At 39.9% G+C, this 12193-nt stretch overlaps 1 protein-coding gene across 1 annotated transcript in view; it reads right to left on the bottom strand.

Annotated features, from left to right (window-relative positions):
- Positions 1-12193, bottom strand: part of LOC139755693 (Ig-like and fibronectin type-III domain-containing protein 2) — a gene marked incomplete at its 3' end in the record, with an annotated part of 712838 nt that overhangs the window by 175794 nt on the left and 524851 nt on the right. The window lies entirely within an intron of this gene.

Genomic DNA, 12193 nt, shown 5'->3' with positions numbered 1-12193 from the left:
TTCACTCCATCTTTCCACCTCGAATTTGGTCTCCCACTTCTCCTCGTTCCCTCCACCTCCGACACATATATCCTCTTGGTCAATCTTTCTCACTCATTCTCTCCATGTGCCCAAACCATTTCAAAACACCCTCTTCTGCTCTCTCAACCACGCTCTTTTTATTTCCACACATCTCTCTTACCCTTACGTTACTTACTCGATCAAACCACCTCACACCACACACTGTCCTCAAACATCTCATTTCCAGCACCTCCACCCTCATGCGCACAACTCTATCCATAGCCCACGCCTCGCAACCATACAACATTGTTGGAACTACTATTCCTTCAAACATTCCGATTTTTGCTTTCCGAGATAATGTTCTCGACTTCCACACATTCTTCAAGGTACCCAGGATTTTCGCCCCCTCCCCCACCCTATGATACACTTCCGCTTCCATGGTTCCATCCGCTGCCAGATCCACTCCCAGATATCTAAAACACTTCACTTCCTCCAGTTTTTCTCCATTCAAACTTACCTCCCAATTGACTTGACCCTCAACCCTACTGTACCTAATTACCTTGCTTTTATTCACATTTACTCTTAACTTTCTTCTTTCACACACTTTACCAAACTCAGTCACCAGCTTCTGCAGTTTCTCACATGAATCAGCCACCAGCGCTGTATCATCAGCGAACAAATACTGAGTCACTTCCCAAGCTCTCTCATCCCCAACAGACTTCATACTTGCCCCTCTTTCCAAAACTCTTGCATTCACCTCCCTAACAACCCCATCCATAAACAAATTAAACAACCATGGAGACATCACACACCCCTGCCGCAAACCTACATTCACTGAGAACCAATCACTTTCCTCTCTTCCTACACGTACACATGCCTTACATCCTCGATAAAAACTTTTCACTGCTTCTAACAACTTGCCTTCCACACCATATATTCTTAATACCTTCCACAGAGCATCTCTATCAACTCTATCATATGTTTTCTCCAGATCAATAAATGCTACATACAAATCCATTTGCTTTTCTAAGTATTTCTCACATACATTCTTCAAAGCAAACACCTGATCCACACATCCTCTACCACTTCTGAAACCACACTGCTCTTCCCCAATCTGATGCTCTGTACATGCCTTCACCCTCTCAGTCATTACCCTCCCATATAATTTACCAGGAATACTCAACAAACAAATACCTCTGTAATTTGAGCACTCACTCTTATCCCCTTTGCCTTTGTACAATGGCACTATGCACGCATTCCGCCAATCCTCAGGCACCTCACCATGAGAAATACATACTTTAAATAACCTTACCAACCATTCAATAATACAGTCACCCCCTTTTTTAATAAATTCAACTGCAATACCATCCAAACCTGCTGCCTTGCCGGCTTTCATCTTCCGCAATGCTTTTACTACCTCTTCTCTGTTTACCAAATCATTTTCCCTAACCCTCTCACTTTGCACACCACCTCGACCAAAACACCCTATATCTGCCACTCTATCATCAAACACATTCAACAAACCTTCAAAATACTCACTCCATCTCCTTCTCACATCACCACTACTTGTTATCACCTCCCCATTTGCGCCCTTCACTGAAGTTCCCATTTGCTCCCTTGTCTTACGCACTTTATTTACCTCCTTCCAGAACATCTTTTTATTCTCCCTAAAATTTAATGATACTCTCTCACCCCAACTCTCATTTGCCCTCTTTTTCACCTCTTGCACCTTTCTCTTGACCTCCTGTCTCTTTCTTTTATACATCTCCCACTCAATTGCATTTTTTCCCTGCAAAAATCGTCCAAATGCCTCTCTCTTCTCTTTCACTAATAATCTTACTTCTTCATCCCACCACTCACTACCCTTTCTAATCAACCCACCTCCCACTCTTCTCATGCCACAAGCATCTTTTGCGCAATCCATCACTGATTCCCTAAATACATCCCATTCCTCCCCCACTCCCCTTACTTCCATTGTTCTCACCTTTTTCCATTCTGTACTCAGTCTCTCCTGGTACTTCCTCACACAAGTCTCCTTCCCAAGCTCACTTACTCTCACCATCCTCTTAAGAGTCCACGGGGTAAATGAAACACGTTAAGTTCCCAAGTGCACTTTCGTGTAATAATTACATCATTAGGGCAAACACAAGAGAGAAATATAACAGTCTGTTGATATACAACGATGAGACGTAGCAAGGACGACATTTGGTAAACATGCGACTGTCCAAGGCAGACAAATAGCGCATTATTTTACAAATTTTATTATTTTACAAATTTTATCAACAATAAAGTTAGCCAATTTGAATAAACCATCAGTAATATTAAGATTATAGTTCTTTGTGTATTCAATAGTAGAAGATTTAGTGATATTTCTCCTGGCAATAGTGTTAGAGTTAATAACTGAGATGGCATTACTCCAGTCAATACAATCATAAGAGTTTTTAACGTGATTAAACAAGGCATTTGATTCTTGTCCCGTTTTTATACTATATCTATGCTGCTTAAGTCTACCAGAAACATCCTTACCAGTCTGCCCAACATAAAACTTATCACAATTTCTACATGGCACTTTATAGGTGCAGCCAGGAGAATTTTCTGGTGAATTCCTGATTTGGATAATCTTTCTAGTATTATTGTTGCTGAAGGCGTTAAGTATTTAAGCAACATGGGAAGTAAAGTAAAATTATTATTAAAAGGGAGAACTAAAAGATTCTTGGTGTCAATGGTAGATTTGGGCTCGGCTCTCTAAAATAATTTCTTTGCTAACTTAAGGGATTTTTCAATGAAGATCTAGGGCACTTTAACTTAGATCCAATGGAATGTATCTTCTCAAATTCATCATCAATATACGCTGGACTGCAAATACGTAATGCCCTAAGGATGTAAGTTAAAGTACCCTAAATCTTTCATTGATAAATCCCTTAATTTAGCAAAGAAATCATATTATAGAGTTGAGCCCAAACTCTAGATTAATATGGTAAAACTTAAAGTGGATGGAGAGAGATGGATGATTATTGGTGCATATGCACCTGGGCTTGAGAAGAAAGATCATGAGAGGCAAGTGTTTGGGGAGCAGCTGAGTGAGTGTGTTAGTAGTTTTGATGCACGAGACCGGGTTATAGTGATGGATGATTTGAATGCAAAGGTGAGTGACGTGGTAGTTGAGGGAATAATTGGTGTACATGGGGTGTTCAGTGTTGTAAATGGAAATGGTGAAGAGCTTGTAGATTTATGTGTTGAAAAAGGACTGGTGATTGGGAATACCTGGTTTAAAAAGAGAGATATACGTAAGTATACGTATGCAAGTAGGAAACATGGCCAAAAAGCGTTATTGGATTACGTATTCATTGATAGGCGCGCGAAAGAAAGACTGGATGTTTATGTGCCGAGAGGTGCAACTGGAGTGATGTGTGATCATTAAATTGTAGAGGCGAAGGTGAAGATTTGTATGGGTTTTCAGAAAAGAAGAGAGAATGTTGGTGTGATGAGAGTGGTGATAGTAAGTGAGTGTGAGAAGGAGACTTGTGTGAGGAAGTACCAGGAGAGACTGAGTGCGGAATGGAAAAAGGTGAGAGCAAACGACGTAACGGGAGTGGGGGAGGAATGGGATGTGTTTAGGGAAGCAGTGATGGCTTGTGCAAAAGATATTTGTAGCATGAGAAGCGTGGGAGGTTGGCAGATTAGAAAGGGTAATGAGTGGTGGGATGGAGAAGTAAGATTATTAGTGAAAGATAAGAGAGGGGCATTTGGACAAGTTTTGCAGGGAAATAGTGCAAATCACTAGATGTATGAAAGAAGGAGGCAGGAGGTCAAGAAAAAGGTGCAAGAGGTGAAAAAAGGGCAAATATGAGTTGGGATGGGAGAGTATCATTAAATTTTTGGGAGAATAAAAAGATATTTTGGAAGGAGGTAAATAAAGTGCGTAAGACAAGAGAACAAATGGGAACATCTGTGAAGGGGGATTACTGGGAAGGTAATAGCAAGTAGTGGTGATGTGAGAAGATGGAGTTAGTATTTTGAAGGTTAATTGAATGTGTTAGATGACAGTGTGGGAGATATAGTGTGTTTTGGTCGAGGTGGTGTGCGAAGTGAGAGGGTTAGGGAGAATGACTTGTTAAACAGAGAAGAGGTAGTAAAAGCTTTGCGAAAGATGAAAGCCGGCAAGGCAGCAGGTTTGGATGGTATTGCAGTGGAATTTATTAAAAATGGGGTGACTGTATTATTGACTGGTTGGTATGGATATTTGATGACTCATGGTGAGGTTCCTGAGTTTTGGCGGAATGCATACATAGTGCCATTTTACAAAGGCAAAGGGGATAAAAGTGAGTGCTCAAATTACAGAGGTATTTGTTTCATCAGTATCCCTGGGAAATTATATGAAAGGGTATTGATTGAGAGGGCAAAGGCACGTACAAAGCATCAGATTGGGGAAGAGCAGTGTGGTAGAGCATGTGTTGATCAGGTGTTTGCATTGAAGTATGTATGTGAGAAATACTCAGAAAAACAAATGGATTTGTATGTAGCATTTATGGATCTGGAGAAGGCATATGATAGAGTTGATAGATATGCTCTGTAGGAGGCAAGTTGTTAGAGGCAGTGATAAGTTTTTATCGAGGATGTAAGGCATGTATACGAGTAGGAAGAGAGGAAAGTGATTGGTTCTCAGTGAATGTCGGTTTGCAGTAGGGTTGTGTGATGTCTCCATGGTTGTTTAATCTGTTAATGGATGGGTAGTTAGGGAGGTGAATGCAAGAGTTTTGGAGAGAGGGTCAAGTATGCAGTCTGTTGTGGACGAGAGAGCTTGGGAAGTGAGTCAGTTGGTGTTCGTTGATGATACACCGCTGGTGGCTGATTCATGTGAGAAACTGCAGAAGCTCGTGACTGAGTTTGGTAAAGTGTGTGAAAAAAGAAAGCTGAGGGAAATGTAAAGAAGAGCAAGGTTATTAGGTACAGAAGGGATGAGGGACAAGTCAGCTGGGAGGTAAGTTTGAATTGAGAAAAACTAGAGCAGGTGAAGTGTTTTAGATATCTGAGAGTGGATTTGGCAGCGGATGGAAGCATGGAAGCGGAAGTGAGTCACAGGGTGGGGGAGAGGGCGATGGTTCTTGGAGCGTTGAAAAATGTGTTGAAGGCGAGAACATTATCTCGGAAAGTAAAAATGGGTATGTTCGAAGGAATTGTGGTTCCAACAATGTTTTATGGCTGCTAGGCGTTGGCTATATATAGGGTTGTGCGGAGGAGGTAGGACGTGTTGGAAATGAGATGTTTCAGGACAATATGTGGTGTGAGGTGGTTTCATCGAGTAAGTAATGGAAGGGTGAGAGATGTGTGATAATAAAAAGGATGTGGTTGAGAGAGCAAAAGAGCGTGTACTGAAATGGTTTGGTGACATGGAGAGGATGAATGGGGAAAGATTGACAAAGAGGATGAATGTGTCAGAGGTGGAGGGAACGAGAAGTGGAAGACCAAATTGGAGGTGGAAGGACGGAACGAGAGAGATTTTGAGCGATCGGGTTGTGAACATGCAGGAGGATGGAAGGCGTGCAAGGAAGAGAGTGAATTGGAACGATGTGGCATACCGGGGTCGACGTGCTATCAATGGATTAAACGGGGGCATGTGAAGCGTCTGGGGTAAACCATGGAAAGTTTTGTGGGGCCTGGATGTGGAAAGGGAGCTCTGGTTTCGGTGCATTATACATGACAGCTAGAGATTGAGTGTGAACGAATGTTGCCTTTGTTGTCTTTTCCTAGCGCTACCTCGCGTGCGTGCGGGGGGAGGGGGTTGTCATTTCATGTGTGGCGGGGTGGCGACGGGAATGAGTATAGGCAGTAAGTATGAATTATGTACAAGTGTATATATGTATATGTCTGTGTATGTATACATGTGTATACGTTGAAATGTATAGGTATGTATATGTGCGTGTGTGGACGTGTATGTATATACTTATGTATGTTGGTGGGCTGGGCCATTCTTTCGTCTGCCTCCTTGAGCTACCTCGCTAACGCTGGAGACAGAGTATTATAATGAATAATATACATTATATATATATATATATATATATATATATATATATATATATATATATATATATATATATATATATATATATATATATAAGTGGGAGACCAAATTGGAGGTGGAAAGATGGAGTGAAAAAGATTTTGAGTGATTGGGGCCTGAACATACAGGAGGGTGAAAGGCGTGCAAGGAATAGAGTGAATTGGAACGATGCGGTATACCGGGGTCGACGTGCTGTCAATGGATTGAACCAGGGCATGTGAAGTGTCTGGGGTAAACTATGGAAAGTTCTGTGGGGCCTGGATGTGGTTTCGGTGCATTATTACATGACAGCTAGAGACTGAGTGTGAACAAATGTGGCCTCTGTTGTCTTTTCCTAACGCTACCTCGCACACATGAGGGGGAGGGGGTTGTTATTCCATGTGTGGCGAGGTGGTGATGGGAATAAATAAAGGCCGACAGTATGAATTATGTACATGTGTATATATGTATATGTCTGTCGGTGTATATATATATATATGTGTGCATTGAGATGTATAGGTATGTATATTTGCGTGAGTGGAAGTGTATGTATATACATGTGTATGTGGGTGGGTTAGCCGTTCTTTCGTCTGTTTCCTTGCGCTCCCTCGCTAACGCGGGAGACAGCGATAAAGCAAAATGATAAAATAAAATATATGTATGTATATATATATATATATATATATATATATATATATATATATATATATATATATATATATATATATATAATACAGGAAGTTAGTCATAATACATCATATTTCCAATCGTTTCAATCAGATATCAACATACGTTTAAGATAAAGCAAAAGTAATATAGAAATATATTCTACAAGTATCATATAAGCATATTAATCCTTATTTGAACCATGATCACTCGTCTTTCACTGGCATGCTAGATGAACTTTAAGATTCATGGTCACTGTAAGTTTCCAGTGGAAAACAACATAACAGACAACGTGATCAGCCTGGCCGTCCAGCAACACACAGTCTTACAGTTGTGTAAAGTCCACTTCTTTGCCATGCCAGGGACAGACATAGGGAGGGCTGTAACTATATATCTTCAATGTGCTCGGTAGTAACCTATTGGAAATGTCGGTTCCTCACTAGAAAGTAAAGGCATGATAATGTAGCATCTGCATCAGGCAAAAAAAGGAAAGCTTAATCCGTATTTAGATGAAGTATCATAAATCTTAGAATTTTTCTAACATCTCCGAAAGAGAAAGTGTACGAATGATCGGCACCAGTCATTAATTTAACAAATGTGACCCAGAACACAGCTGTAAGAGGGAGTCTGTCAGGACTGGGCGAGACTGTAACCTACTCAGGTAGAAGAGGTACAGTGAGTCAGATCCCAGTAAGCAGCATTTCTTATCAAAGTTCATTCAGGAGGGGAAAACTGACCTGAAATCCTGAACAAGGCTCCCAGTGGACTGAAGGCCACAGGCTGGGAGACTGGGTTACACAAGTTGTTGGCACCATCTGACCTGACCAGCGGGCCAAGGTTAACCACAACGTACTTGACACTTCATACAGGCTACTAGGTTAATGTTACCGCTCTCTCCTCGTGTTGTTAAACTTCTCAAAAAAATATTTACACTACTAACAGCCACAGACGTAAGCTAGGAAAATACAGCAGCCATTATAAGGGAACTTACATTAAGATAATGAAAGACATATATATATATATATATATATATATATATATATATATATATATATATATATATATATATATATATATATATATATATATATATATATATATATATATATATATATATATATATATATATCTTTCAAACTATTCATCATTTCCCGCGTTAGCGAGGTAGCGTTAAGAACAGAGGACTGGGCCTTTGAGGAAATATCCTTACCTGGCCCCCTTCTCTGTTCCTTCTTTTGGAAAATTGAAAAAAAAAAAACGGAAGGGGAAGATTTCCAGCTCCCGCTCCCTCCCCTTTTAGTCGCCTTCTACGACACGCAGGGAATACGTGGGAAGTATTCTCTTTCCCCTATCCCCAGGGATAAAGGGAAAATGAAATACGATATGTTCCCAAGTGCACTTTCGTGTAATAATCACATCATCAAGGGAGACACAAGAGAGAAATATAACAGTCAGTTGATATACATCGAAGAGACGAAGCTAAAACGCCATTTGGTAAACGTGATTATCCAAAACATACAAAGAGCGTTCATAAACTTATTTTACAAATTTTATCAACAATAAAGTTATCTAATTTGTATAGACCATCACTAATATTAAGATTATAATTCTTTGTGTATTTATAATAGAAGATTCAATATTTCTCTTGGTAAAATAGTGAGAGTTAATAACTGAGATGGCATTACTCCAGTCAATAAAATGATCATAGTTTTTAACGTGATTAAACAAGGCATTTGATTCTTGTCCCGTTCTTATACTATATTTATGTTCCTTAAGTCAAACAGAAAGATCCTTACCAGTCTGACCAACATAAAATTTATCATAATTTCCACATGGCACTTTATAGATGCAACCAAGAGAATTTTCTTGTGAATTCCTGATTAAGATATTCTTTATAGTTTTATTGTTGCTAAAGGCAGCATTACTCCAGTCAATAAAATGATCATAGTTTTTAACGTGATTAAACAAGGCATTTGATTCTTGTCCCGTTCTTATACTATATTTATGTTCCTTAAGTCAAACAGAAAGATCCTTACCAGTCTGACCAACATAAAATTTATCATAATTTCCACATGGCACTTTATAGATGCAACCAAGAGAATTTTCTTGTGAATTCCTGATTAAGATATTCTTTATAGTTTTATTGTTGCTAAAGGCAGCATTCACATTATAGGATCTAAGCAACATGGGAAGTAAAGTGAAATTATTATTAAAAGGGAGAATTAAAGGATTCTTGGTGTCAATGGGAGGTTTAGGCTCAACCCTATAAAACTATTTCTTTGCTAACTTAATGGATTTATCAATGAAAGATCTAGGGTACTTTAACTTAGATCCAATAGAATATATCTCCTCAAACTCATCATCAGTAAACTCAGGACTGCAAATACGTAATGTCCTAAGGAACATAGATTGAAATGATAATTTAACTCTGTCGAGATGTGTAATAAAAGATATATGAGCATACATTGGTGGGTTTTCTGTATATGCTAAACTTAAACTTGTTTCCTAGCCTATGGATCATGCAATCTAAAAATGGTAACATACAATTATTTTCATTTTCTAAAGTAAATTTGATGGAAGGTACTAAATTGTTAAGTAAGGGGAGAAATATTTGTAAATTTTCATTTGTTGGTCAAACACAAAGAACATTATCTACATTTCCCCGTGGACTCATATATATATATATATATATATATATATATATATATATATGGGAGGCAAGTTGTTAGAAGCAGTGAAAAGTTTTTATCGAGGATGTAAGGCATGTGTACGTGTAGGAAGAGAGGAAAGTGATTGGTTCTCAGTGAATGTAGGTTTGCGGCAGGGGTGTGTGATGTCTCCATGGTTGTTTAATTTGTTTATGGATGGGGTTGTAAAGGAGGTAAATGCAAGAGTCCTGGAAAGAGGGGCAAGTATGAAGTCTGTTGGGGATGAGAGAGCTTGGGAAGTGAGTCAATTGTTGTTCGCTGATGATACAGCGCTGGTGGCTGATTCATGTGAGAAACTGCAGAAGCTGGTGACTGAGTTTGGTAAAGTGTGTGGAAGAAGAAAGTTGAGAGTAAATGTGAATAAGAGCAAGGTTATTAGGTACAGTAGGGGTGAGGGTCAAGTCAATTGGGAGGTGAGTTTGAATGGAGAAAAACTGGAGGAAGTGAAGTGTTTTAGATATCTGGGAGTGGATCTGTCAGCGGATGGAACCATGGAAGCGGAAGTGGATCATAGGGTGGGGGAGGGGGCGAAAATTTTGGGAGCCTTGAAAAATGTGTGGAAGTCGAGAACATTATCTCGGAAAGCAAAAATGGGTATGTTTGAGGGAATAGTGGTACCAACAATGCTGTATGGTTGCGAGGCGTGGGCTATGGATAGAGATGTGCGCAGGAGGATGGATGTGCTGGAAATGAGATGTTTGAGGACAATGTGTGGTGTGAGGTGGTTTGAGCGAGTAAGTAACGTAAGGGTAAGAGAGATGTGTGGAAATAAAAAGAGCGTGGTTGAGAGAGCAGAAGAGGGTGTTTTGAAATGGTTTGGGCACATGGAGAGAATGAGTGAGGAGAGATTGACCAAGAGGATATATGTGTCGGAGGTGGAGGGAACGAGGAGAAGAGGGAGACCAAATTGGAGGTGGAAAGATGGAGTGAAAAAGATTTTGTGTGATCGGGGCCTGAACATGCAGGAGGGTGAAAGGAGGGCAAGAAATAGAGTGAATTGGAGTCATGTGGTATACAGGGGTTGACGTGCTGTCAGTGGATTGAAGCAAGGCATGTGAAGCGTCTGGGGTAAACCATGGAAAGCTGTGTAGGTATGTATATTTGCGTGTGTGGACGTGTGTATGTACATGTGTATGGGGGGGGGGGGGGGCCATTTCTTTCGTCTGTTTCCTTGCGCTACCTCGCAAACGCGGGAGACAGCGACAAAGTATAAAAAAAAAAAAAAAAAAAAAAATATATATATATATATATATATATATATATATATATATATGATGATGAACACACTTATTCATGATGATAGTTATGAAGGTAAGATCGGAATTCAAAAAGAGTTAAGATCATCTTATTCAACATATAATTTCCCCATACATGCAGCACGTTTCGCGGAGACAATCCGCCTCATCAGGTGCAAGCAATTCACAAAGTTTTTAAATCCTCTCACCACCACACAAATTCCGTCTTCTTGGTGCCATACCGTTTAATACATTGGCCTGACCGTTAAAGGGAAAGTAGGGGGAGGTGATATGTGGTTAAGGAGAGTTTTGTGTGTGTGTGTGTGTGTGTGTGTGTGTGCTGGGGGGTGTATGTCTGGGTAACAGTACCTTTATGTAATCGTTTCTTGATAATTCTTTCATAATGATTTGGTTGATAATAGGATGTGCGGTTAAGTTGCCAGGGGAGTAATTAAAGTTCTTGGTGTTAGCAATTAAGACAGATTCAGTAAAGTTACGGCTAATATAATCAGCAGAAGGTGATAAAAAAACTGGGCTATTAAGGTCTACAGTGGGACCGTTTTCAGGACAATGTTCAGCGGCTGTATTCTTGCGGTCATCCCTGAGTGGTGAATGAAAATGCCGATAGCATTTCTCCTATTCTTACTTAAGGTCTTATTGACACTGTGATTGTACTTGAAAGCAATATCAAAAGCACTATTTTTCAGTACGTGTCTCAACATTTTTGTCACTAGATGCATGAAATATTTTCCTAGCTTTCTAGTAAACCTTGTTCACAAACTACCTAGGATAGCATAACTGCACAAAGATACGTTTTATGTGACCAACACCTCAGGAAGGATAAACAGCTTGGTTGACTATGTATCTACTGCCACAGCCAGATATATGTAATACAATTATATTTATTCCGTTTAGGTTAGCATGCGGGTGTAAGACGAGAGCACATGAGAGCAGCCGTTAATCCCAACCCAGGTCTGGTAGCTGAGGCTATCTAACGGAACTTAACAAATCTGTCAAAGTTTTTTTTTTTTTTGGTAGCGTCTGTTGCCCATCAAAAAAAGAAAAATAGTATTAGACCCAAAGCCATTGGAAGCCATTCGTCGTCTGTCTGCTGAGGCAGACACTTTGCTCAGGTCCAAAGCAACTTGGCTTTGGCACCTGACTAGTCTGTGCAGTAGCATCTCATACTGCTCGATTCTACTTTTGCAGCCTCGTTTGTGGTAAGGTCAAGATCAAATAAGATTTCATTACCGTCCTCTATCTGCGTCATCATGGGATTGCATCAGTACTTTCCGTCCACTCTGCCTCGTTTCTATGTGTTACAGAACACCATTGACAATGCGTTTTAGTGTTAGAGATCGAGGCAGCTGAATATGTCCACCCTGGTGATATACCCTTGCCACTTTTTTATTTTGCCCAGCGTCTGAAACCTTTAATTGCTATTTACAATAATAAACTGCAGAGTGAGATAAACATTTAGATTTTGGATGATAACACTTTGTCAGGGGCTGCAGATGATGGCACGTTGCCAGGGACAACAGATA

The sequence above is a fragment of the Panulirus ornatus genome, chromosome 19 (genome assembly GCF_036320965.1).
Source record: "Panulirus ornatus isolate Po-2019 chromosome 19, ASM3632096v1, whole genome shotgun sequence".
In the NCBI taxonomy this organism is placed as follows: Eukaryota; Metazoa; Arthropoda; class Malacostraca; order Decapoda; family Palinuridae; genus Panulirus; species Panulirus ornatus.
The sequence above is the reverse complement of the archived record's forward strand: the minus strand, read 5'-3'. Positions and strand labels throughout refer to the sequence as shown.